Below are 24,089 nucleotides of genomic sequence, written 5' to 3'. Positions count from 1 at the left end.
ATGTGCTCTAAGGATCAAAATTCCAAGGAGAATTATGAGAACTGTTGAATGACCCAAAGAGCATTCATAGATTTAGGAGAGAAGAAATACTATAAAGGAGAATAGGATAGGAGATAAGAGAGGACTAAAGAAGGAAAAATATGGGCGGTGAAATTGTGGAGGTCATTTCAGAGTAGGTTATAACTGTTGTACAAACTACAATGTCATTGTATACTTCTGTATTTCTCTTCCACAGTAAAACAACGCATACCCCACGCCCAGAATGACCCTTCAGTTTCAAATCCATGTTTAGATATAGTTTGGTATGTATTTTTTTTAAGTAGGCTTCATGCTCAGTGTGGAACCCGATGTAGGGCTTGAACTTATGACCTCGAGATCAAGACCTGAGCTGAGATCAAGAATGGGACACTTAGCTGACTGAACCACCCAGGTGCCGCTGGCATGTATTCCTGTGGGAAAATTTTGAGTGGTAAAAAGGAGTGAAAGAAAACTTTTGGCTATACTGTAGACTGTCTACTGGGATTTAGGGACGCTACTTAGAATCCTGTTTTTACACAATCACTGTTGCTGTTGTTAAACAGGTCTTCTCAACTCAGAGACTAAGAGGGTTTTCAATATTTGCATTTTGTATATCCATTGACTTGTAGCTGTTTATTATATTCAAAATCATCTAACGAATAATGAGACTGAGACCCTGAAAAGTCTAATGTCTGTGTAGCAATAATGACTAGATCCTAGAGTGAGTCTTTTGAACACTGTCAAAGAAACCAAACTCGTAAAAAGGCAAGCTTAAACTTTGCGATCACAAGTCTGTATCAATAAGTATGCTTTGCTTTCAGGTAAGAAAACTGAGGTAAGAAATATGGGAGATATAATGATTTATGAAACTGGAAGTCTTGAGTTTAGGTTGGTTTGATTCACCAACTCAGAAATGGCATCAAGGACCATTTCCCCACTGTTTTCCTATTCTGTCTTTGTGATTCATTATTTTTCTCTTTATCTTAATGTTGAGAACTGAAAAGGATGTTGAGACACTATAAAATGTTATATTATGACTGCCAACTACTCCCAGGATTACATGCTTCCTAATCCAAATCCAAGGAGAGTGGAAGAGAGCAGGCTTCTCATAACTCTCTCAGAAATACATCCATCAATTGTTACTATTATGTTTAAAAAATAGGGATTTTTCTAACTCCATTGTCTTTTCTATTGTCATTTAGTTGGCATTCAAATGTCAAAAAGGTTTCTCTTTCCTCCGTTCCTCCCTTCCTCCCTCTCTTCCTTCTTTTATTTCCTTCTTTTAACATGGAATCATAGAGTCTTATTTCTTCCAATGGATTATAAACTGGTGATGATAGTATATATTTTAATGTTCACACTGTCCCAATTTTGATCGTGTTTTTACCACTTCTTACTTTCTGAAACAATAAGATGTTCTAAGTTCATCTTGAACTTTCCTTACTCCAGCCCTTGAATCAACTATTTATCCCAAGAGTCCTGCTCTCTCGGGTGGAGAATAGTATTTACAAATCAAGATCTGGGTGCCAGATGTGCTCATTGCTACTGGTGTGTCATTGAATCTAGGTCCTCCTAGAGGCTGAGCTAGGAAATAGACACACACACACAGACACACACACAGCACTTCTTAAAAGATGAATGCATCCTAATTAAAAGTTATTTAATTGTAGTTGAAGATGAAAGGCAATTTGTTGATCTTATGATTCTGGTTTAGTTAAATGTATGTAAGGAGAGCCATTTAATACCTTTAAGCAAGGATAGGACTTGAATCCCTTGAATGATCTATATTTCAATAACTCAAGAAATAACCTGTTTGTGAGCTAAACAGATCACTAAATAGCTAAAGAGTGGACCTGAGCCTCCAGTGTTAATAAGAACAGAGCCTTACGTATATCCATACATCTATGTATCTATTGTAGTATGTGCTTGTGAAATAGGTAGCTTTGGAGTTATGCCCATTCTACAGATGGAAAATCAGAGAAGAGGGTCTTAGTTATGTTCTTACTAAGGCATGCCTTTTGAGTACTAGTTCAGTTTGTGTTCCAGTCTCCACTGCTTTGTGTGCAATACAATTTCCAGGACAACCCCGCCATTTAAAGCTATGAATACTGTTTTTGCAATTTAAATTCAATCAATTAACATATAGTGTATTATTAGTTTCAGAGGTAGAATTCAGTGATTCATCAGTCTTATATAATACCCAGTGTTCATTATATCACGTGCCCTCCTTAATGTCCATCACCCAGTTACCCTGTGCCCCCATCTCTGTCCCCTCCAGCAACCCTCAGTTTGTTTCCTATGCTTAGGAGTCTCTTACAGTTTTTCTCCCTCTCTGATTTCATATTGGTTTATTTTTCCCTCCCTTCCCCTATGATCCTTGGTTTTGTTTCTTAATTCCACATATGAGTGAGATCATATGATAATTGTCTTTCTCTGATTGACTTATTTCACTCAGCATAATACCCTCTAGTTCCATCCATGTTATTGCAAATGGCAAGATTTCTTTTCTTTTCTTTTCTTTTTTTTGATGGCTGGATTGTATTCCATTGTATATATATCCCACATCTTCTTTTCCCATTCATCTCTAGATGGACATTTGGGCTCTATCCATAGTTTGGCTGTTGTGGACATTGCTGCTATAAATATTGGGGTGTGGGTGCCCCTTTGGATCACGACATTTGTATCTTTGGAGTAAATCCCTGGTAGTGTAATTGCTGGGTCGTAGGGTGGCTCTATTTTCAACTTTTGGGGAAACCTCCACATTGTCTTCCAGCTTGCATTCCCACCAAGAGTGTAAGAGGGTTCCCCTTTTTTCTGCATCCTCGCCAACATCTGTCATTTCCTGACTTGTTAATTTTAGCCATTCTGACTGGTGTGAGGTGGTATTTCATTGTGGTTTTGATTTGTATTTACTTGGTGACAAAAACCATAAGATACCTAGGAATGAACCTAAGAGGCAAAAGAGCTGTGCTCAGAAAACTTGGAAAGAAATTGAGGAAGAAACAAAGAAATGGAAAAACATTCCATGCTCATGGATTGGAAGGACAAATATTGTTAAAATGTCTATGCTACCTAGAGCAATCTATACATTCAATGCAATCTCTATCAAAATACCATCAACTTTTTTCACAGAGTTGAAACAAACAATCCTAAAATTTGTATGGAACCAGAAAAGACCCTGAATGGACAAAGGAAGGTTGAAAAAGAAAACCAAAGCTGGTGGCATCACATTGATCAATGGAACAGAATAGAGAACCCAGAAATGGACCCTCAGCTCTATGGTCAACTAACCTTTGACAAAGCAGAAAAGAATATCCAATGGAAAAAAGACAGTCTCTTCAACAAGTGGTGTTGGGAAAATTGGACACCCACATGCAGAAGAATGAAACTGGACAATTTCCTTACACCATATACACAAATAGACTCCAAATGGATGAAAGACCTGTATGTGAGACAGGAATCCACCGAAATCCTAGAGGAGAACACAGGCAGCCACCTCTGTGACCTTGGCAATGCATACTTTTCACATTCTTTCTTTTGACATCTGCAATTGTCCTGCCAAAGGAGTCTACCTCATTAGGCTTTCAGAGACTAATTAGTGTCCAAAGATGTAAAAACAAATTCAATCCTGAGATTTAGGAAATTTTATGTCTTCCTAATATGTAACTTGACAGTTCCTGTGAAGCCTAGGGCCTTCTGCATGGAATTTGGAATGCTCCTTTGTTTTCTTCCCAGGGACAGTCCATGATTACTTTTTAGTCTAATTCATAAAAGTGTGCTGCAATTTTACCCATATATGGTGCTTGCTATCAAGTCATGGGAAAGGCTCTGTGACGTTGGACTTTGTGACGAGGCCAGGCATGTGTTTCTGTGGAAGTCAGAGAGGTTCTATGTGAGTAGTAATTCATCACAGACACATAGGCCTCCTTTTGTGGGAACTTCGAATATTTTAAATCCACATGTACTCTTCTTTCAGTGAAGGAGCAATTCAGGGTAAAATTGTGGGAGAATTTCTTCACTCCCTGTGGGGTGGGTTTGGACAGCCCACCTGGGGTGAAGATGGCTTCCTGTATAAAAGGGAAAATATTTTCAAAGCTTTGTATTTAGATTTTTAAGGCTTACTCAACTGAAAAACTTTAAGTAAAAACAGGAAGTGAATAAGATGCAAAAGAATACGAGAAAGAGCTTTCTTTTTAAGGGCACCTGGGTGGCTCAGTCAGTTAAGCTTCCAACTCTTGATTTTGGCTCAGGTCATGATCTCAGGGTTGTGAGATCGAACTCCAAGTTGGGTTCCACACTCAGCAGGGAGTCTGCTTGAGATTCTCTCTCTCCCTCTGCCTCTCCCCCTGCGCTCTCTCTCTCAAATAAATAAATAAATCTTTAAAAACGAGTACATAAAAGTAAATCTGTGAAACACTTGAACACTCTTAAAACACTTTAATCTACTTTACTCCCAACATTATATTTCAGTGAGATTATCCCAGGAGTCTTCCTAAGTTCTGTATTCAAAAGAAGGAGGAAAAAAATACTGGAATTATAGTTGCATTGTGGGTTAATTAATTCATTTAGGGTGACTCTTTTCTTTGTTTAGTAAGTGTACGTTTTCTCTTTATTTGGTACTATTCACCAGATGCTTTCAGAAGTGGAGGTCTGACGTTTTTATATTTTACTCCTTTTTGGTTTGGTTCCACTATAAGTGAGAAGACGTGATTGGGTTTTATGTGTCAACTAGAGCAATTTGTTATACTTCATTCTCTTCACTGTATGCACAAGGCATGTTCTGCTATGGCCACTGCGTCAAATATCTTGATGGTTCTATATATGACTTTTCTGAAGTTGAAACTGTGGATAAGTGGTTATCTGAAAGAGTTCTTTCTGATCATCTAAACTTGGGCTGAAAAAGTAAGGTGTACATATAGGGAATTTTTCTACCAAATATTGTTATTGTAAAAAATTTAGTATGCTGTAACAAGAGGCAATAAGAAATTGTTGTATCTTCTTTATTTTTCTAGGCCAGATTTTCTCCAAGCTCCTATCCTGGTGGACTGCCAAGAAATTCAATCTCAGTCATTATTCTTTCCCTGCCATCCTGATCGCCCAAAGGTTTTAAGGGTCCTCCACAGACCAAAACATGTTCCTCAGTCTTTAGTCCTGAACGCTCATTTCCTAAGCCACATAGCATTATTGTCACATCTCTGCCAAGATTGGGCCTAAGATTTTTCCCCAAGGTGCCCATAAACATGATTCTTATTATTCTATGTCCATCACTCTTCCATAGGTTACCTTTAAGACTCATCAAAGGGCTAGTCACTTTTTGAGGAGATGGTGTATGGGTACTATGTGGAGTTGAGCTGTTCCCTCAACTCTACAAGAGAAGCTCTCTACCTCCTCCTTCCCCTACCTTAAAGCCCTCACCTCCCTCTTCTCTTTTTCTGGAATGACACATTAATTTCTGCCATGAGTTTAAGTTTTTGAATATAAAACTCAGGAGTGGGGATTATCTTCGGCTGACGAATAGCTTCTGTTTTATATGTGGACACAAAACAGTTTGAGCAAGGCAAGGGACCACATAAGCTTAGAGATATCCTTGGGAGAGAGAGGGGAAAATACCTATGGATAGGAGAATAAAAACACATATTGATATTCTGATAAATTATTCAGCCTCTTACTATTATTATTATTGTTTGTTTTTATTAAAGACAATATATTAGAGCGGTTTTAGGCTTACAGTAAAATTGAGAGATTTCCCATATATTCCCTGCTCCCATACATGAAAAGCCTCCCCCTTTATCAACATCACTCACCAGAGTGGTCCATTTATTTATTTATTTATTTATTTATTTATTTATTTATTTAGCCAAGTATGTGAACCTACATTCACACGTCATAATCACCCTGAGTCTACAGTTTACCTTAGGGCTCACTCTTCATGTTGTACATTCTATGGATTTGGGTAAATGTATTATGACATATATCCATCATTATAATAACATACAGAATATTTTCCCTGCTATAAAAAATCTTCTATGCTGTGCCTATTCAGTCTCCCAACCCCCCGTAACCACTGATCTTTTTACTGTCTCCATGGTTTTGCCTTTTCTACAATGTCATATAATTGGAATCATACCATATGTAGCATTCTCAGATTGGCTTCTTTCACTTAGCAATATGCATTTAAGATTCCTCCATGTCTTTTTGTGGTTGGACAGCTCTTTTCTTTTTAGTACTGAATAATATTCCACTGTCTGAATGTACCGCAGTTTCCATTTATCTACTGAAAAACATTTTGGTTGCTTCCAACTTTTGGTAATTATGAATAAAAGTGCAACAAATATCCAGGTGTAGGTTTTTGTATGGGCATAAGCTTTCAGCTCCTTTGAATAAATACCAAGGAGCACAATTGCTAGATCTTGTGGTAAGAGCATATTTAGTTTTGTAAGAAACTGCCAAACTGTCTTCCAAAGTGGTCTCCTACCATCTTGCTTTCCCACTAGCAATGAATGCAAGGTCCTGTTGCTCTGCACCCTTGTCAGCACGTGGTGGTGTCAGTGTTCCAGGTGTTGGCCATTCTAATAGGTGTGTAGTGGTACCTCACTGCTGTTTTAATTTGTACCTCCCTGATGACGTATAATGTGGAGCATCTCTTTGTACGCTTATTTGCCAATTTTATATCTTCTTTGTTGAGGTATCTGTTAAGGTCTTTGGCTGTTTTTTAAAAGATTTATTTATTTATTTGAGAGAGAATGAGAGAGAATGGTGGCAGGGGCACAGGGAGCGAGAGAATTTCAAGTGGACTCTGTACTGAGCACAGGACTTGATCTCATGACCCCGAGATCACAACCTGAGCTGAAACCAAGTGTTGGACACTTAACCGACTGAACCACCTGGGCACCCCTCTTTGGCCATTTTTAAATCAAGTTGTTTTCTTATTCTCATATTATTTTTCTTCTTATTAAAAAAAACCAAAAAGCATATTGATGGTTAGTGTCTAATTGTTAGCATTTGTTTTCTCGAAATATATTTGGAATCAAAAATAACTTTGTTTTAGTCAACATCTCCTAACCAAAAGAAAGTTCTTATTTATGTAATTTCTTTTCCAAAGAAGGTTAGATAAGTTAAAACAATGAATCAGGGGCGCCTGGGTGGCTCAGTTGTTAAGTGTCTGCCTTCAGCTCAGGGCGTGATCCCAGAGTCCTGGGATCGAGCCCCACATCAGGCTCCTCTGCTGGGAGCCTGCTTCTTCCTCTCCCACTCCCCCTGCTTGTGTTCCCTCTCTTGTTGGCTCTCTCTCTGTCAAATAAATAAATAAAATCTTTAAAAAAAAAACAAAAACAAAATCAATAGATCAGTCCAAGGAAGAAATAAGGGGATGAGAGAAAACCTCCTTTTTGTGATGTGTAGCCTAGTGGAAGCAGGACTAGACCAGTAGGCCTGCCATGCTTGAGAGGGGCCTGGTGGTAATGGGGATGGGAACTTGTCGACACCAAAAAAAGTTCAGCTCTGTCACAGGCCTGGACTACTATGGTTGGCCCTCTTTCCATACTATTTGGATAATTCCTCTGGCTTTCCATCAATATATGTTTGCATATATTGTGTCATCCATAGAAATGTTATCCATGGAAAGTATCATCCATAGAAAACCCAAGAAAATCCACCCTTGAAAGGAATTTGAGGATCTTATGAGACAAGCATTTAAAAAAAAATCAGATTACTTCTAAAATTTCTGTGAAGTCTGTAGGAGATGACTGTTATCTAAATAACCACAGATGGATAAGGTATGCGAGTCAATGCGAGTTAATGCATCTGTGCTTTGGTTCCAGCTGTTTTGTACATACCCTGCTGCTACTGCATTGCCAAGGTAGAGAAATCGCCAAATCTGGATCTTAATAATTTTCTCTTGATTCCTAGTGTCCATTTTTGTAAAGAGGCGTGAAAATCTTTGGGTGAAAACGGAGACCCAATCACAACATCGAGATGATTTACCCAGATCTCAAAGATAAATATTACCACACACCTAAAGAGTGAGAACTCCTCATCATGTAATTTCTCATTTTCCCAGGGAGTAAGTGCCCTGAAGAATGTACAGTACTTAAAGAATGCATTCTGGTTACTGATTTTGTGTTCAACACCTGTTGGGCCTTCCTAGTGGGATGTGGTTTCAGGTTTTCTTACTAGGTAAGACAGCTGTTCTCCTTATCTTCGAGCAGACTGTGTTTATATTCCAAGATCAGTGATTTGATGACTTGACCAGCCCGGTACCGTTCTGAAGTTGCCAACTAACTGCTGCTTTACACGGTTATCATATTTTACAGTGTAAAACTAGCACTGAGACTTGAAATCTCTAGTTCAGTGGTTTCCTTAGAATGACCTGTGATGCCCTTCAAAATCTTCAGATGTTTAAAACTCACTGAATCAGGATCTCCTGTTGCAGAACCCAGAAACCCACTGACCTTGTCCCTCACTCTCTTTCAGAAATGATACCACCCAAATCACCTTGTAAAAGCCACATAGAAAACTGGTAAGTGTAGGAGTACTGTAGTTTTATTTCTCATTTAATCAGACTGTAAATATATGGGTAGGGAATTGTGAAAAGAGAAATGGCCTCAAAAGAAAGGCAGTTTGCTTTTAAAGGTTTTTGATTTCATAACTGTTTCTACTTGAAACAGAAGATCTTGAAGTTTATGAGACTCTATGAAGTCTTTCATGGAATAAAAGCTCTTGTCCTCAGTTGTTCTCTTTTAACCTGCCATCACTCACAGTGGGATAGAATATGGATGGACCCTTTTGTTTGGGATGTTTAGTGGATGTTTTCATAATGTTTAGTATTTATTCATCACCTGGGTTGACATTTCTGGTGTTAAGAGATTTTTTTTTCCTCAACTTTCGTTGAATAAGAATATTTGATAAAATAAAGTACAGAATGAAGTTAAGATGTTGATAGTGTTTATTTTTAGAGAGGAAGCCTTTTTGCACAGGAAAATGATCTTTAACTTTAAAAATTAAAGTTTTTATAATATGGACAAATTGTTAACTGTCATTGGTTTTTTTCCCTTTAAGTGAATAATCAAGTAAGAAAAGAATTACTTTGATTAATTTTACCTATTTTTTAAATTTTATTTAAATTCAGTTAATTAACAGAAAATGTGTTATTGGTTTCAGAGGTAGAGTTCAGTGATTCATCAGTCTTATGTAACACCCAGTGCTCATTACATCATGTGCCCTCCTTAATGCCCATCACCCAGTTGTCCTATCCCCCACCATTAAATTCCATACACGGAATTACTCTGTGTGCTTCCGTAACTTCCTTCTACTGCTCCGTGATATGGTTTTGTGGTTCTTTACTATTCATACTCTTACGTAGCTCGTTCATTTCTACTGCTGTGGACATTGTAGAGTGTACATACTCAAGTTTATTTGTTCTATTGATCATATTTGGATTATTTTCAATTTTCTGTTGTTATAAACACTATTGCTGTGAATATGCTTTTTTTTTAAAAAAAAGATTTATTTATTTATTTTTGAGAGAGAGAGTGCAAATGAGGGTAGAGGCAGAGGAAAAGAGAGGGAGAGAAGCAGACTCCCTGCTGAGTATGGAGCCTAATGTGGGGCTCAGTCTCACTACCCGAAGGTCACAACCTGAACCAAAATCAAGAATTGAAGGTTAATCCACTGAGCCACCCAGGTGCCCCGCTGTGAATATGCTTTTTATTGATATATAATTTACATACCTTAAAGTTCACTCATTTAAAATGTATATACATTTTAATGTTTTTATATTTATATATATTTTATATTTAATAACTATCGCCAAAATCTAATTTTAGAACATTTCATCATGCCAAAAAGAAATCTTAGACCAATTAATAGTCACTCCCTACCCCCACCACACTTTCCGTCAGTCCCTGGCTACCACTAATCTACTTTTCATCTCTAGAGGCTTGCCTATTCTGGACATTTTTATATAAATGGAATCATATAATATGTGGCCTTTTGTGTCTGGCTTTCTTCATTAACACATGTTTTCAAGGTTCATCCTTATTGTATGTGTGAGTCATTACTTCATTGTTTTTGTTTTGTTTTTTGGGGTTTTTTTTGCCAAATAGTATTCCATTGTGTGGATAGACCACATTTTGTTTACCCTTCATCAGTTGATGGACATTTGGATTGTTTCTTCTATTCATGTATTTTTTTTTTTTACATCAGTTTTCCTAAGTTTCATATGCAGGAATTGCTGGGTTATATAGTGACTCTGTGTATAATATTTGGAGATGCTGCCAACTGTTTTCCGTAGTGGTGGTGTCATTTTACTTCCCCACTAGCAAGGGGTGAGAGTCTCAATTTTTGCACATCCTCACCAACACTTGTTATTGCATATCTTTTTGATAATAGTCACCCTAATGGTGTGAACTGATTCCTCATTGTGGTTTTGACTTGCATTTCCCTAATAACTAATGATGTTGAGTATCTTTGCATGGACTCATTGGCTAGCCATACATCTTCTTTGGAGAAAGAGGGTATATTCAAACTTCTTTCCCATTTTAAAATTTGACTATTTGTCCTTTTGTTGAATTGAGAGAATTATTTTTACCCCCAGTTTTATTAAGAAGTAATTGGTATACATCACCATATAAGTTTAAGGCATACAGCATGGTAGTTTGATTTATATACACAGCTGACCTTTGAAGGGTTGGGGCACTGCCCCCCACACAGTTGAAAATCCAAGTATAACTTTTGACTCTTCCCAAACTTAACTACTGATAGCCTACTGTTGACCAGAGCCTTAATCTAACATAAATGGTAGATTAATACATATTTTGTATATTACATGTATTATATATTATATTCTTAAAGTAACTAAAGAAAATGTTATTAAGAAAATCATAAAGAAGAGAAAATACATTTCTAGTACTTACTGTGTTTATTGAAAAAATCCACATATAAGTGGACCAGTGCAGTTCAAACCCATGTTGTTCAAGGGCCAACTGTAATTCTTTTGTGGAATGGGTGATAACCCACCCAGAGGTGGGACAACAAGGGCACAGTAGTACTGATAACCCACCCAGAGGTGGGACAACAAGGGCACAGTAGTACTGACCATCCTAAATCAGTTGTACTGACACACTGGTGAAGTGTGGGGCGAATTGACAAGTAAAGTACGCTCGGAAGTAACACAATGAAGATCCAAGCTCTTCGTACATAGAGGGAAAATGACTCAAAACAAAATTAATCCCAATTGAGAAAAAGCTAGCATCAAGAGTTATTCTTTCTTATATACCACATATCAGATTTATCACTGAGTCTTGTGGGCTGTACGTTCAAATATATCTTAAATCTGTCTGCTTCTCTCCATCTGTAGAGCCCTACCCTAATCCTAGCTGTCATTTCAGCACTGCCTGCCTCCTGGTGTCTGCCATTGCCTACTTCTAATCCATTCTCCATACAGTGGAAAGACCTTTTAAAAACATAAATTGAGTCATGCCATTTCTCCATTAAAAATCCTTCAATGTTTTCTTGTTGCCCTTTTACAAAAATCCTCAAATCAGTAAGGAACTGGCTGACATGTTCAGAGAAGAATATGTGTATTTAAAAGAGCCAATACAGAAATAATATAGAAATGTTGTAAAAATGAGTATGCCAAGTAAAAAGTGAGTGAAAAATTCAGCTTCTGAAATTATACAGCCCATCTTACCTTTTAGAAGGACTAAAATATCTAGAGTCTGTTCAGTTCCAAAATTTTGAGGAATTATGTTTTGTCTGTTTTCAAAAAAATTTAATTCCAGTATAATTAGCATACAGTATTATATTAGTTTCAGATGTACATTGTAGTGATTCGACAATTCTATGCATTTTTCAGTGCTCATCATGATAACTGTACTCTTTAATTCCTTCACTTACTTCATCCATCCCCCCACCCACCTCCCCTCTGGTAACCATCAGTTTCTTCTCTGTAGTTAAAAGTTGGTGTGTTTGTCTGTCTCTTTTAAAAATTTGATTGTTTGCTTTGTTTCTTAAATTCCACATATGAGTGAAATCATATGGTATTTCTCTTTCTCTGAGTGACTTATTTCACTTAGCATTTTAACCTCTACGTCCATCCATGTTGTTGCAAATGGCAAGATTTCATTCCTTTTTTTAATGGATGAGCAATATTCCACTGTGTGTGTGTGTGTATATCTCACATCTTCTTTATCCATTCATCTATTGAGGGGCACTTGGATTGTTCCAATAATTTGGCTATTGTAAATAATGCTGCAATAAACATAACGGTCCATCTATCTTTTCGAATTAGTGTTTTTGTTTTCTTTGGGTAAATACCCAGTAGTGAAATTACTGAATTATATGGTAATTCTATTTTTAGTTTTTTGAGAAACCTCCATACCATTTTCCACAGTAGCTACCTCAGATTACATTCCCACCCACAGTGCATGAAGATTTCTTTTTCTCCACATCTTTGCCAACACTTGTTTCTTGTGTTTTTGAATGTAGCCATTCTGACAGATGTGAGGGGATAGTGCGTTGTAGTTTTGATTTGCATTTCCCTGATGATGAGTGATGTTGAACATCTATTCATATGTCTGTTGGCCATCTGCATGTCTTCTTTGGAGAAATGTCTGGGTGTTGTTGTTTTTTTAATATTTTATTTATTTATTTGCCAGGGAGGGGGAGAGAGAGAGAGAGCGTGCCCCAGCAGGGGGAGTGGCAGGCAGAGGGAGAAGCAGGCTCCCCACTGAGCAAGGAGCCCCATGGAGGACTCCATCCCAGGACCCTAGGATTATGACCTGAGCCAAAAGCAGCTTCAGTGTCTGGGTTTTTAAAAATTAGATTATTTGCTTTCTTTTAGTGTTGAGTTGTTTAAGTTCTTTATGTATTTTGGGTACTAACCCTTTATCAAATATGGTATTTGCAAATGTCTTCTCCCATTCAATAGGCTGCCTTTTAGTTTTGTTGATTGTTTCCTTCACTGTGCAGAAGCTTTTTATTTTCATGTAGTCCTAATAGTTTATTTTTAATTTTGTACCCTTTGCCTGAGGAGACATATCTGGAAAAATGTTGCTACAGCCAATGTAAGAAAAATTACTGCCTATGCTCTCTCTTAGGGTTTTTATGGTTTCAGGTTGCACATTTAAATTGTTAATCCATTTTGAGTTTATTTTTGTTTATGTTGTGAGAATGTGGTCCAGTTTCATTTTTTTCCCATGTAGCTGTCCAGTTTTCCCACCATTTGTTGAAGAGACTGTCTTTTCCCCATTGGATATCCTTTCCTCCTTTTTCAAAGATTAATTGACCATGTAATTGGGAGTTTATTTCTGGACTCTCTATTCTGTTCCATTGATCCATGTGTCTCTTTTTGTGCCAATACCATACTATTTTGATTACTACAGATTTGTAGAATATCTTGATATCTGGGATTGCGATACCTCCAGTTTTGTTCTTCTTTTTCAAGATTGCTTTTGCCATTCAGGGTCTTTTGTGGTTCCATACAAATTTTAGGATTTTTTGTGTCCTCATTCTGTGAAAAATTGATAAAGATTGCGTTAACGCTCTAAGATTGCTTTGAGTAGCATGGGCATTTTAGCAATATTTGTTCTCTCAATCCATGAGCATGGAATATCGTTCCATTTGTTTGTGTTGTCTTCAACTTTTTTCATCAGTGTTTTGTAGTTTCCAGAGTATGTTTTATCTTTTTTGATGCTGACCAGTTAAAAATTATGTCAATATTTCTGAATAAATAATATCTTTAGTTTGCGTACCGTTACATAGTTTAAAAAGTGTTTCTGCATGAATTATCCTGTATGATGTCCTTAGCTTCCCCCTGCCTTTTCTTTTTTCAGATTAGACAGCCTGAGAATAATCGAGTTTTCTAAGATTTCCTTTTCATTATTCCATTTTGCCTATTCCAAAAAATGCCATGCAATATGTTTGGAATAGGGTAATACAGCCTCTAAACAAAATAATTTCTATCATTAGTGAATTTGGGAAATAAATACAACTTAGAGATACCAGTACTTGCTAATAAAGGTAAACTTTGAAGAATTTTGCTATGTATAATCTGGTTTGAATAATTCTATGAGTAGATTAGTGAACATAACTGAAACTGCTCAGTTATACTTATTTTCATTCCTAGGATATATAAATAATATAACTTGAAATATACCAATGGTCTCAATAATAATTCTGAAAATTGAAAATTCTTCTAATCCAATTGACAAATTAAAATTTCTTATCATTATTTTTTTGTAGTATGGCATGTCTGGCAGTCTGTGTAAACAGAAGTGGAAATCTTCAGGGAATAAAATTGAGAAAACTCAGTAATAAATTGCCATCATGCACATGTAATATTCTGCTATGTTTCTAATAACCTCTAAGCCATAATTTTCTAATGGAATGAAATAACTCTGTCAGAGGCAAAATCAATACTTTCAAAGTACACACTAATGTTCTGTGAAATTAGAAATTGACCTTTTTTCCCTTTTTTTTCTTTTAAAGAATAAATACAAGTGGGCTTAGATATTTGGAGTATATGTAGCATCTGAAATACAAATCTCTTGACTATCTCTGCTGAAAAATAAATTTTAAATATTATAAGTGTGTTGTTATATGTTTTCTTCCTTACTGGTAATAGATTAAACTGTAAATAAAAACTTGATTCTACAAAATATGGTTACTAATCAATTAAAACAATTTTTGTTTTAATTTTTTGCCGGCATATGTTGCAATTACAACTTGAACAGACATGATATTTTTTCTAAAACTGAACACTTTATTTATCGATGAAAAGGTAACACTATTCTCTTTCATTACTCTTAAAATTCATGCCGTTATTAACTTGGTGTGAGTATGCATATGAGATCTGTCTGATAAGATTTTTTTTTCCAGAGAAGGAGCAAATTGTTGACTATAAAACAAGCTGCTGTACTAGTTCTATGAAGTAGCCATGTAAACATTTAGCTTTTAAGATATTTTGTATGGGTTCTTGTTGAGACTGTTGAGTAGATTTACCCAGCTATTGTTAAGCTCTTACTATGTTCAAGCCATTTGTTGTTCCAGCTGGGGTGGTTTGAAAGGAAAGGTCGATGTTCCAGTAAAATAGCGTAAGAATTTCTAGCTAGTTCCTTGGATCTATCTGCAAGTTGACTGTTGAATTGGTGCATATTCAAGATATTTGCTACTTTGAGATTTCTATTACTACATTCTCTTCCATATTTGCAGTATAGTACAAAATTAAGGGCATTGGCTCATGAAGTTCACAGGGGTTCAATTCCTAGCTCCACCAGCTACTAATAGTGTGACTTTGGGCAAAGTACTAAGAACTCTGGGACTAAATTTTTTTCATTGGTAAGATGGAGATTTAAAACTTTCCCACTGGTCTCATGAGAAGATAAAATGTGATGTTGCATTACAAGCACTTAGAACTATTCCCAGTGGGTAATAAAGCACAGCTCTCAGAAGTTTTTGCCTACATTTTTTCATCTTTCTCTACTCCTAGGTGATGTTAGCTTTGGGAAAATGGAAGGAAGTACATTCTCCCTCAGATAATGGAGGAGGCGCCTGAGATCTGCCTTGACTTTTAGGAACACCAGGCTTGGCTGATCTCATGAAATGAGAAGTTAAGGGAAGGATGGAAGAGGTGTATTGCAGAGTGAGAAATGTGCAACCCATAGAAGGAACTCAATCATTACTCATGAACCAGCACGTGGATCAGTGAGGAGGGTCTTTAAGGAAGTACCATCAATGTGAGGCTGACATTTCCCTACTCTGGGTCTTAACTGGTTCACCTGCCTTCCTTTAACATGCTCTACACTTTCATTCTACTTTGTTGTTATTGGTTTTGTTTTGGTTTGGTTTTTGCTTACCATTGAAAGTTTACACATTAGCTGGTAATGTGAGGTTTTACAATTGTGAAATTTAGGTTCCCTTAATCAGGATTTTTATGTAAATGGACCTAATTGGAATCAGATTTTCTTTGGGAAATGGCTTCTCCTACAGTGGTGCTTCTGTATTCCTTTATGCTATTGGCAATGGCTATCAGAGAAAGATGCTCTGGATAGACAGCATTAGATGATTACTTAAGATGAAAGTTAAGAAACAGTGTGTCACTATAGAATATTTAGAATATTTAGCCACTTAATAGAAATGCCATGTAGTTTAAAAATTGACAGCTGTTTCTAAGCACCTCAACTAGGCCACAGCAGGAAGGAGATAGATACAGATGAGTGAACAAGGTCAACCCAACAGTGCTCACAAAATATTTTGTAAAAACATGATAGTTATGTTTTTTGGTATTTTCACATCATTTTCTTCAACAAGATTTAGGGCTCCTTGTAGGCAGTTATATAATCTTACTTGAATTTGGATTTCCAATGTTCAGTACTTGTGTGTTGAATGAAGGAATGAATGAATGAGCAGATTTAGGTCAATTTGTCACTGCATGGCTGTGATGAAAGATTATATCTGTGATGTGGTAAGTCATTGATGTGTAGAGTCTTACCTAGTGACCCTGCTACTACTGATAACTTCCATGAAACAACATTAGATCTATGTTGAAGAATAATGCCAGGATTTAATTCATGGCTATCCAAGTGACTTCTCCCTAGCCCAGAATCAAGGCTTTTCATGAATTGGTACTTTATTTTTTTTTTAAAGATTTTATTTATTTATTCGACAGAGACAGAGACAACCAGAGAGAGAGGGAACACAAGCAGGGGGAGTGGGAGAGGAAGAAGCAGGCTCATAGCAGAGGAGCCTGATGTGGGGCTCGATCCCACAACACCGGGATCATGCCCTGAGCTGAAGGCAGACCCTTAACCGCTGTGCCACCCAGGCGCCCCATGAATTGGTACTTTAAAATGAATTTTAATTTTGATTAAAGTGAAACATATACAGAGTTTTAAAACTAAATAATTCTAAGTACCTGTGGTAAAGTAAATTACTTTTTAAACCAATCCCAACAGATTCTGTCTTTACTGGGACCCACACTATGGGTAGTTTTTAATTCTAAACGCAGTGATACGATTTGGCCATGTAACTTGCTTTGCCCAATAAGATGTGAATGGAAGTGATATGTGCCACCTGAGCAGAGGCTTTAAGAGCCATAATGTGGTTCTGCCATCATTCTTTTCCTTCTGCTACAAAATTGGCATATCTCAACTGGTGTCTTTTATTTCAATCTTGACCTTGTAATGAAGATAAAGAGAAGAGACACCCGTGGTGAACATGAGTGGGAAGTAACACCATTCATCTTCTTGTCAACTACTCAGATTTCAGGGTCATTTGTTATCATAGAATAATTTAGCAAAGCTGTTTGAAGCAATGGCTTATAATTAAAATGACCACATAATTTGTTGTCAAACCTGGACATTTTTGAGAGTTGAAGGAGGTTTTATGACCAACTTGTGTGAACTGGTACTGTCCCACCAGAGGTTGTATGGTCATCTTACTTGTAATGGAAGATAGAGTGATGCATACAATTATACTGGACCTTTCTTTGACGCTCTTACTCTCCTTTGTTTGAGCCACATTATTGGAGTCTGGAATGCCTGAATTTCTCTTTGTTGACTGACTCTCTTGTGTGCTGAAGCATATCCTTCAAAAGAGTGCATAAGACGTTCACTTAAAAAGCCCTTTTGTGTCAAAACTGTCTCTATTTTATCTTTACACTTGATTGATATTTTGGCTCAGAACAGAATTTTAAGTAGAAAAAATATTTTCCCTTAGATTTTGAAGCATCACGCTACTGTGTTTTAGCATTTGGTGTTGCTCTTGTGAGATTTGGTGCCATTCTCATTTTCATTCTTTTGTATTGACAGGGTTTCTCTCTTCGGAAGCTTTTAGGATCTTCTCATTATCTCTGACAATATGAAATCTTGAAATGATGCCTGTTCTTTCATTGCTTTGGTCACTTGGTCGACTCTTTCAAACTGGACACTCTTGTTTTTGAGTTCTGGGAAAATGTCTTATATTACTTCTTTGAACTATTCCTCCCTCTTCTCCCATTTTAGTACTCCTGTCATTCGTTGGCCAACCTAGATCAATTCTAGAGGGATTTTTTTTTAACTGGGGTTTTTGTTTTTTGTATTTTCTGACTAGTTTTTTTGCTCTACTTTCTGAGTGACGTCTTCCATTTTAACTTTCAACCATTTGATTGATTTCTTTATTTTGGATGTTTTGTGACAGTTAATTTCCAAGAGCTCTTTCTTACCTCCTGTCATTGTGTAGCAATATCTTTTTTTTTTTGTCTCACTGAAGATATTATTACAACTTACGTGAAATTTTCTCTGCATTTGCTTTGTTTCTGTCTCTTCTATGTTCTTTTCAGCTTTGTCTTTATCTTTTCCTTTCATGCTGGAGGCAGGTTGAACAGGAAAGTGTTAACTTAGCAGGCCTGCATTAAACCCAGCAAATCTCAAAGAAAGGCTTATCTTCAAGACTGGTTCTTGGTTGGCTCCTGGAAGATAAATTCTGAGCCCTTGGAGTAAAAGATTGATTTTGTATGCCTGATAAGATTGATTTTGTATGTTTGAGACCTTGGGCCATACTGTATCAGTGTAATCCAATAGTTTATGCTAACAATGTGATCTATGATGGATTTCTGGTCTTACTCTGGAGGAGGAAGGCTGAAGTCTGAGTAGCTGAGGTCGGTCATATAGGTACTACTTGCCTACATGACTGACATCCAATGAAAACTGTGGACACCAGGGCTCAGGTGAGCTTCCCTGGTTGGGCAACACTTTACATGTGTCATAAATCATTGCTGGGAGGATTAAGTGCATTCTCATATGACTCCAGTAAAAGGGGAAACCTGGAAGCTTGTATCTGGCTTTTATTGGACTTTGCCCTATGTACATTTTCTTTTTACTGATTTTAATCTCTATACTTTTATTATAATATGAGTGTAACAGCTTTTCTAGTCCTGTGAGTTTTTCTAGAGAATCACTGAGCCTAAGCGATTTTGGAGAACACCATCATAAAAGTGATTCTTAATTAATTCTTAATATTTTTACATAAGGAACTAAAATGCCCAGTGAATTCTCAGAACATGAAGACAGGGTTTGTTCGTTTCATTATAGGACAATGGTTTTCAAAGTGTTCAAGGACACTGAGGTCTCAGAGAAATTTGCACGGAGTTTACAAGGTCAAAAGTATTTTCATATTCCTAGTAATACCAGGCTTTATCAGCCTTTTCACTGGTGGTGTAAAACACTGATGGATAAAACTCCTGGAGCCTTTGCCATGAACAAAGGAAATGGCAGCAAGCTATCGCAGTTTTCTTTATGACCACATGCTGTTGTAAAAATATGCTAGTTTCACTTACAGCCGACCTTAGTGAAACAGTAAAATTTATAAATGAAGTACACGTCTTTTCATATTTTGTGTGAGAAAAGGCAAGTATGCCTAACAGCACTCCTGCTGTATATTGTAATTCAATGGCTGTCTCAAGGAAAAGCATTAATGCAATTGTTTCAGTTGAGAATTGAAATCAGCATTTTTTTTTAATGGAAACCACTTTTACTTGAAAGAATGACTGACAGGCAAACTATGGTTATTCAGACTTGGGTATTTGGCAGACATATTTTTGAAAGCGAATAAAGTGAGCCTGTCACTTTAAGGAAAACAACTGACAATATTTATCACCAATGATAGAGTTCAGGCTTTCAAGAAAAATCAGAAATTTGGAGAACTTGTATTGGCCACTGGGAGCTTGACAGCTTACCAATAGTTATAGAATCTTCTGATGAGATCAGTGGTAATATTAACAAATGTGATTTCTTTTGGTATTGTATAATGAAATGTGTCAACATTTGGAAGATCTGTATAACTCACTGAGTAAAGATTTTTGAAATGATAAAAGCATGGTGTTACAAAATCATGCGTGGCGAGAAGATGCTTTCAAAGTGCAAGATAGACCAATGGGCTTCAATGTGACAGAGTACAGAGAGTTCACTGACATGGTTTCAGATTCTGCCTTGCAATTAACCTTTATGAAATAACTGTTTTCAAGTTGTGGTATAGTCCCACTCCATAGTTATCTGAAAAGGCTATTAAAATACTCTTCCGTATATATTAGTGTGAGGCTGCATTTTCTTCATATAGTTCAACTGAAACAACATCTTGCAAGGATTTAAATGCAGGAGCAGATATGAGAACCCAGATGTATTTTATGATGATAGATATTAGAGAGGTTGCCAAAAATACCACTCCACTAAATCTTGTTTTATATAATTGGTTATTTTCCATAGAAATATGTTATTTATGTTTTGTAGGAGGTTTGTATTGTTATTTTGAAATGAATTAATGAGTATTTTAAAAAAATTCCTAATTTCATTTCTAAAATGGTAAAAATTTGACAGCTATATTTTGCAAAATAAGAACTCTTCGGAGCCTTCAATTATTTCTATAATTATAAGGAGTGGCTGGGACCAAAAATTTGAGAACTGCTGCTATAGGACCTAAGGGAGAAGCTGGTCTTTTCATTGGGATGTCCCTCCGCCCCAATGGTATTATTTGTAGGTACATTTTCTGAAATTGTTCATTTTCTTCTAGGAAAGAATCCCTCACTTCCCTGACTTTGGGCTATATGGTGGCATTTTTGGAGTAAGTCAGAGGAAGGGGTTTGCAAACCCCTTAGTTCACCATGCAGACTTTGAGTTTATTCCTAGTTTTCGTCCTGTGCTATACTCCTCTCCTCCATTCTCTTTGATGGCCATGACTGTGAGGCCTTCCTGACCTTATGTCTCCAGAAAATAATTTCTGCCCTCCTTTCAGGTTAGGAGAGGAATGCTAATTAGATGGGAAGCTCACTTTTTGTTAGTGTTTTCCTCCTCCCCTGCTCTATTACAGCCATCCCCACTCCCCCATATACTTTAATCTTCTAAAAAGTGGTGCTTTCTTGGATTCTTTTGGATTACTGCCCTGGTATCTTCTTATTTATTTATTTTCATTATGTTATGTTAGTCACCATACAGTACATCCTTAGTTTTTGATGTAATGTTCCATGATTCATTATTTGCATATAATACCCAGTGCACCATGCAATACGTGCCCTCCTTAATACCCATTGGGATAGGCTGGCGATGCCCTGGTATCTTCTTATGCTGAATAATGGCACCCTCAAAAGACATCCAAGTCCTAATCTCTGGAAACTGTGATTATTCCCTTCTGTGGCAAAGACGTCACAGGTGTGATTGAGTTAGAGCTCTTGAAATGGGAGATTATCCTGGATATCCAGATGGGTTCAAGATGCAATCACAACTGTCCTTACAAGAGGGAGGCAGAGGGACATGTGGCCACAGAGGCAGAGATTAGAGTGATGTGGTCATAAGCCGAGGAATGCTAGTGGCCACCAGAAGCTGGAGGAGGCAAGGAACAGTTTTCCTCTAGAGTCTCCAGAGGTCCTGCTGACATCTTGATTTCTGCCCAGTGATGTTGGCTTTAGACTTCTAGCCCTTAGAACTGTGAGGGAATTAGTTCCTTTCAAGTTACCAAATTTGTGGTAATTTGTTAGAGCCCCCAGCTTCAGGAAACTACTACAAGGCATAAGTTTTGCCTGCTTCCATGTCATTTTAGCGGGGTGTTGCAGAGTAGGCTAGGTACATGCGTGTGGTCCGTATATGCCAAGCGTAACCAGAAGCATTTCAATGAATTTCTAACTGCAGTGAAGATGAGGCAAGGAGGGGAGAGAGGAAATTTTGCCAGAATAGAAATTTTTCTGATGCTTTTGAGTGACTCAGATGTCTCCGTGGGAGGAGTGGGGGGGCTAGATTTCAGTCCCTTCCTTTCCGGATTTGCAAGAAAGGAAGCTTGTCCAAATGGCTGTAACTTACCTGGAATTTATAGAAGTAGCCAACAAAAAAAGCACAAATTCTTGATGCAGTCCTAGAACTTGGGGGTTGGGGGCAAGGAGGATGAGTGACAGTTCACATTTTACATTATTGTTCTGGTGTGGGAACTTTTACAACTATCCACTTGAGCCCTCTAATTTCTTTCTAAGTTACTGTCTTTGTGAGCCTTCATGCTGTTTAAATAAAGGAAGAGGAATTGCTCCTTTCCCACCTTTTCCCATGTTTGATGCTAATGATTCTTCCCACTTCTGTTGTTTGCATGTGAGCCAGAGGGTGCAGAAAGCTGAAGGGAACATGGCTGAGAGCAGCACAGTGTGAGCATCCCGGGGCCAGCAGAGAGACTGAATGATACAAGTAGGCCCTGAAAGGTGGGTCTTCTTTCACAGTCAACAGACATTTAGGTAGCACTCACGAAGAGTCAAGCTCAGGACCACAGTCTCTTTTGGAGGAAAGGGTAACCTTCACCTTGTCCTTGCTCTTCTAAGAGTAGTCATGATACATAAGAAATTACAACGCATTAGTAAGGTATGTTCCTGAAGGAATGATTTCCACAGTTCTTGAATTCCTGGAAATAACAAGAATTAAGGCAAAAAATTTAACATCTAGAACTTATAACATTAAAATCATAAAAAGGCAAATTATCATTCAAATTTTCTTGATACATTATTAAAGAAATAAATGGCAGAATTTAAAACAAAATTGGGACCCAGAAACTTTCTACAAATTAGATTTTTCTTTTCTTCGCCTGACGAGAGTTGCTTGGGAATTCTTAGTGATATATGTATAGGCCTTTAAAAATAATGATGAATAAGAGATGACAAATAAAACCTAAATTGAGCTGAATAAATAGAATTATTTTAGACAGAAGCAAGAAAATGACCATTTTAGGCAGCATGCCCACTGGGCTGGAATTAGCCTGATGCTGTTGTTTCTGGTATTTCATATGCTGGTGGTGGTCAGTGAAAGTTTAAAACACAATCAGAAACATATTCTGCAGTAATAAATTTTACTTTGCTGCACAGAGACGTGAATATACAAATTACTGCCCACTAATTCAAAAAACCACTTCTCCCCAAATGACTCTCCTTAACCAATACATTCCAGTTTCTTGACAACACTGAAAGCATTCTCTAATATCAAGGACTGAATTTCTTGAAAATTGGATAAGCTGATTATTGATCATAATAAAAGTAGGAAAGAAAGCTTGGAAAATACAAGGTGGGGGGATCATAGATGAATAATGTGTGAGTAATTATGAGGGCTTAAGGTTACAGATGGCTAGAATGCTAAGTCCTGTTCTTAGAGAATTCATAAGCTCTTTCTTCTACTGCCTGCCTTGTTCCAGAAGGTTCTTAAGTTTACAGATACTTGGTCCTGTGTGTGCGCACATGTGCATGTATATGTGCATGGGAGGGGGTGGTGATAAAAGCAAGATAATATAATTTTAAAGAGAGACAAAAGCAACACAAAGTCATGGATGTTAAAATGGAGCAAAAGGGGCACCTGGGTGGCTCAGTTGGTTAAGAGTCCAACACTTGATTTCAGCTCAGGTCATGATCTCAGGGTTGTGAGATCAAGCCCCACGACGGGCTCTCTGTTGGGCTTGGAGCCTGCTTAAGGTTCTCTGTCCCTATCCGTATGTCCCTCTGCCCTCTCTAAAAAAAAAAAAGAATAATAAATAAAATAAAATAAAATAAAATAAAGCAAGAAATAACATTGATTTTTTAAAATGCCAGCCACAAAGGCCCACAAAGGGTCTCAAGTTTGTGTCTGACATTCTAGAAGCTATTCAGAAAAGAGGGATATGGAGTCAGTGGTACCTAAGATACAACATACTTTGGCTCTGGGGGTACGGAAGTATCACTGAAGCTGGAGACAGGCAGGTATTTCCTGAAGCCTTAATAGATGACATTGTGTGATATAATGAATGATATTCTCATCAGCGTTCTTCTGTGGTGTAGTGATATGTTTCTGAGAGTTGCTGATTATCTAGGCTTCAGTGTAGGTCAGTGGCATCACACGCAACAACAACTCAGCAAAATCANGGCATCACACACAACAACTCAGCAAAATCGTTCCTAGCAGGGGCTGTTACACTACAAACCATATGCATAAGCCGTGTACACAGCTGGAGGGGAGAACCAGAATTTGCTTCTGGGGCAGAAGTGTTCTGGAAAGGATCTGATGGAGATGGCTGAGCTTGCACTGCCTTTGTGGACCTTCGTGCTTCTT

This window comes from Ailuropoda melanoleuca, chromosome 3, assembly GCF_002007445.2.
Source record: "Ailuropoda melanoleuca isolate Jingjing chromosome 3, ASM200744v2, whole genome shotgun sequence".
Taxonomy (NCBI): Eukaryota; Metazoa; Chordata; class Mammalia; order Carnivora; family Ursidae; genus Ailuropoda; species Ailuropoda melanoleuca.
This window is presented reverse-complemented; position numbering follows the sequence as displayed.